This window comes from Galeopterus variegatus, unplaced genomic scaffold (assembly GCF_000696425.1).
Source record: "Galeopterus variegatus unplaced genomic scaffold, G_variegatus-3.0.2 Scaffold7721, whole genome shotgun sequence".
Taxonomy (NCBI): Eukaryota; Metazoa; Chordata; class Mammalia; order Dermoptera; family Cynocephalidae; genus Galeopterus; species Galeopterus variegatus.
Window position 1 is genome coordinate 22,376 of NW_007733832.1, and position 5,162 is coordinate 27,537.

The window sequence follows — 5,162 nt, forward strand, 5'->3', positions numbered from 1 at the left end:
CCAATACTACTTTATCTAATTAATTCTTTGCTCAAATTATTCTAGCTTTGGCCACTGGGAACTCTTTCAGTTGGCTTCTGTGTCGCTTCAACATGTCCCATCCTTGTGGGGTTTTTCCTGAAGGGAGAGGGGGGACTTCTTTACTCTGTGACTCTAGAAGATACTCAGACTCATATTGCATATTTCCTGCTCTAGTCTTAGAATCAGCCATTTCTCAAAGGAGCTTTGATTCCTTTCTTTGGGAATGGTATTTAAAACCAAGATCTGGGTGAAGGGTAAATTGTTGCTATTGGTGTTTTGTTGCTTCTGGGCCCTCTCAGCTGACAAAGCAAGGAAACATCTGTAACCAGCCTCTCCCTATCTCCCCTTTCCTCTATCCTTCCCAACCTTCAGTAACCTCAATTTTAAATGGTACATTAAGTTTGATGTCAAATGTTTTCTTGCTATTATGTAAAAATTCAATTGATTTTTGCATGTTGATCTTGTACCCAATAACCTCATTAATTCATTCAATTTTAAAAAATAATTGTATATATTTGTGGGGTACAATATGATATTTTTATATTTGTTTCATTGTGAGATAATTAAATCAAGCCAATTAACAAATCCATAAGCTCACATACTTATGACTTTATTGTAGTGAAAATATTTAAAAGCTACTCTTTTAGAAACTTTGAAATATACTATGCATTATTATTTATTATAGTCACCATTCTGTGCAATAGATCACTAAAGCTTATTTCTTCTGTCTATTTGAAACTCGTATGCTTTGATCATCTAATATTTTGTTTGTAGATTCTTTTGGATTTTCTAGGAGCACAATCATGTCCTCTTCTTTTTTTTTTTTAACTTTCAAACTTTTGTTTTTTTGACTTATTGCACTGGCTAGGACCTCCAGTGTAATGTTGAATGGAAACGGTGAAAGTAAACATCTTGCATTGTTCCTAAATTCAGGGGGAAAGCATTAAGTATTTCACTATAAGTCATGATGTTAATTTTAGATTTTATGGAGCTACACTTTATCAGATTATGAAAAAAATCATCTATTGCTAATTTGCTCAGAAATTTTATCATTAATAGTTGTGACTTTTGTCAAAAGCTTTTTCTGCATTTTTGAGGCCTCCAGCCTTCTGAGCTCTCCCAGAACATTACAAAGCCCTTATGTTTGGGGCTCATCTGTTTTCCAATATATCCTGCTCATCTGTTTTCCAATATATCCACATGACCCATTGATAATAATGTTGATTCTTTTGGTGTTCAGATCCTTAGCCCATACTCAAAAGCAACAAATGTCCCCATAAAAGTAAATGACCTATGATTGTTAGCTCACTTTGCAAAAGGGTCTTCTTCCCTCTTTTGAATTTTAAGTAATCTTCATTTTTCCAATGGTCTTCAATTTTTTTGAAACTTATCTTTTTTTTTTTAATGAATTAAAAAAGGCCTATTGCAATGTACTATGTTCAGAGCCTCACTTTACCTCTTTAAGTCTTGGTTTACTCATTTTGAATATGACCCCAAAGCATTGCTCTTGATAACCATTAGGGCCTCTAGAATCTTCATTGTGAAACTACACCACCTTGCAACATAATAACATTTAACATAATTATATATAACAATTGCATTGAGTATGATGAGGATAAAAGATAATGTCTATTCCTGTACTTTAACATCAAAATTTATATAAAATAATTAAGCAACACTTATGATGACCTAACTAGATTTTCTCTTTCTGAGAAGAAATATGATGAATGTATTTATTTATTCCTTCATTTATGTTTCAAATTATCTTTTCTTTGATAAAAACAATCTCATAATGTGTCACAATACAACTTATATTTGTCAGAATTATATTACTTTTGATATCATGTACAATAGATTCCTATTTTTTCTCACTTTGTTTTCTGTTTACAGGCATTCCTCAGCCCAAGAAATGATGACGCTCACAATTCAGCATGTTGGTTTTCTACATCAACGGATGTAACTGGTGATATTAATACAAATTTAACTGGTGTTTGCACCAATGCAGGGACCCTTGAACACTCAGAATTTCCAAACAGTGAATTCCAACCTTGTCAGGTAATGTTTGGGGCAACACTGTTGCTAGGTTAGGATGCAATCTACATAAAAATACTCTTAGCCAATATTTTGGAGGAAAAACATTCAATCAATTAACATTAACACTAAAATTTTTATTTTTAGAGTCTATAGCATCCTTTGAACATGTTAAGTGGCTGAGAGGGAAAGCAAGAGAGCTAATGATACTATACATTAAATCATATACAGTTTAGAGAAAATATATGAGAGTCAAAGAAAACAAAAAAATTGGGGGAGCTTTTATTTTTGGAATACTGAGTAGGAGACAACACAGCAAGTACATTGGCAGTAAATGACATTTTTATTAAACCTCGCTCAGGCTTACCAAACCTGAAAGTCAAGTCATGTGTTAATGCCCCTAGCCCTAATCTGTGGGTGATCTGTCCTGCTCTGCTTCCCTGTCTGCCTCTGAACCTTTCTTTAGCTCTCCCGGCTCTCACCTCATGTTTCAACCCTGACTTAGAAATTATCTGTACCCTATGTTTTCCACCTTCATTTGGTGCTGGAATCAGATTTCCTATATTTCCAACTGTTTCTTGTTATTGTATTTTCTTCACATTAAGGTCTAATCTCTAAATCTTTCCCTAGGTCAAAATTTGATTTTGACTGAGAGCTGACAATTCTTGGCAGTTGACTTCAATGCCTCTGGACTATACCTTTCCTCTGATTAATCTTATTATGGACACAGTTTGGAGAGATTCTGGCAAGATAAGAGAGGTTAAACTCTTCATGTCAGGAGACAGTGTGGAAGAATACTACAAAAATCAATTATGGACTGCATTCCTTATTACTAATTTTCTCAACAACATTTTGAGGTAGATTTTATTCCCACTTTTGATATAAGGCAAGTTGAGAATTAGACAAGTTAAGAAACATGTTCAGAATATCACTAGTAAAGGATAGTCAAGACTCTCTGATCCCAAGACTTAAATGTTTTACACTATGCAACATTTTCTCTCACAAAACACTAGTAAATAATACAATTATTGACATAGTACTTTAGACTTTGTAAAGTAATGTCATTCACATTAATCCTTAATCTAATCTTATCACAGACTTTTATGGATGAAAGAATAAGGATCAAAGAGGTAAGCATCTTACCCAGTGAAAATAGCTGGTAGTGGCAGAGCTGGATTACAGCAAATGTCTTCAGACTGCAAATTTTATGCTGCCAAATACTAGCCTGTAAGATAGGGTAGGTAGAAAATTTGATAAGCCATTAGTTAATGCAGTTAAAATGGAAGGCTCCAGAGCAGCCAATTGAAGGGTGGAATCTGTGTGGAAGTGGACAAGCCTGAAAGGAAGAAAAATTTTCAAGGTCTTGCAAATCACTGTAAGCATCCACACATGTACAGATACTTTTCTCAAAGATGGGTGGTATAAAGAGTGCCTAACAAGAAATTTATTATATTTTTAATTTGAAAGATATAGAGATATGACTGAGAAAGCATGAGAGGTCAGTGAAAATTTCTTTGTTCTAATATTAAGGAAAACACAAGGGCAAGATCTTTTCTAATGAAACTAAAATTTGAGTCTAACATTTGTCATTTAAGGGGTATTATGATAGTTTTTATGTTTATACATTCATTGAATGAAGTAGTGTACTTCAAAATCTACTGCAAAGACATACTAATCAAAACAGGATGGTACTGCCATTAAAAAAATGACACAGAGACCAAGTGAACAGAATGTAGAGCTCAGAAATAAATCCATGCATTTACAGTCAATCGATTTCCACGAAGCTGCCAAGAGCACACAATAGAGAAAGGACAGTCTTTTTAAGAAATGATGCTAAGAAAACTGAATATCTACATGAAGAAGAATAAAATTGATCTCAACTCACACCACATACAAAAATTAACTTTAAATGGTTAAAGGCTTAGATGTATGACCTGACACTGTAAAACTACTAGAAGAAAATATAATATAAAAGGCTGATCAATGGCATTAATATTCCATAAACATTGATTTTTATATTTAGTAATTTTATTTAAATTCTTTCCAGGAGACACGAAATTTCTTCAGTGACTGGTCTCTGTGGAAAATTTTTCTGGCTTGTCTTTTAGCATGTGTGATAACAACAGCAATCGGAGTACTCGTAATGTCCCTGGTATATAACGGGAAAAATAATAATGCCCCCATTGTAATCCAACTTCCTCAAAGCCATGGAACATCGCCCTCAACTACTATGGAAACATCATCATCTGCAAGTTCTGAAAGTACACTTACCACTACTACAACTTCTGAAAGTACTTCAACAGAACAAACCAGTACAATGACCACCATTAACACTTCAACTGAAACTACAATCACACCAGCTACCACTTCAGCTGAATCAACAACCACACTAAATGTAGGCACTACCACAGAGGGTACAACCACAACAACAACCACAAGCACTTCTACAGAACCCACGACGACAACCACAGCCAGCGGAACAACGGAAACAACCTCCCAAACAAGTGCGAGCACATCCAATGAGGCTACAACCACCACAGCCACTGCCAGCAATTCTACTGAACCATCAAGCACATCAGCCAGCACTACAACAGAATCGACCACCCCAACAAGTGCAGCCACATCCACTGAGGCTACAACCACCACAGCCACGACTAGCACTTCTACTGAACCCACAACCACAACCGTAGCCATCACTACCACAGAAACAACCTCCCAAACAAGTGTGAGCACATCCACTGAGGCTACAGCCACCACAGCCACTGTAAGCACTTCTACAGAACCATCAACCACAGCATCAGCCAGCACTACAACAGAATCGACCACCCCAACAAGTGCAGCCACATCCACTGAGGCTACAACCACCACAGCCACGACTAGCACTTCTACTGAACCCACAGCCACAACCACAGCCAGCACTACAGCAGAAACAACCTCACAAACAAGTGCAGGCACATCCACTGAGGCTACAACCACCACAGCCATGACTAGCACTTCTACAGAATCCCTGACTACAACCATAGCCAGCACTACCACAGAAACAACCTCCCAAACAAGTGCAGGCACATCCACTGAAGCTACAGCCACTACAGCCACTGCAAGCACTTCTA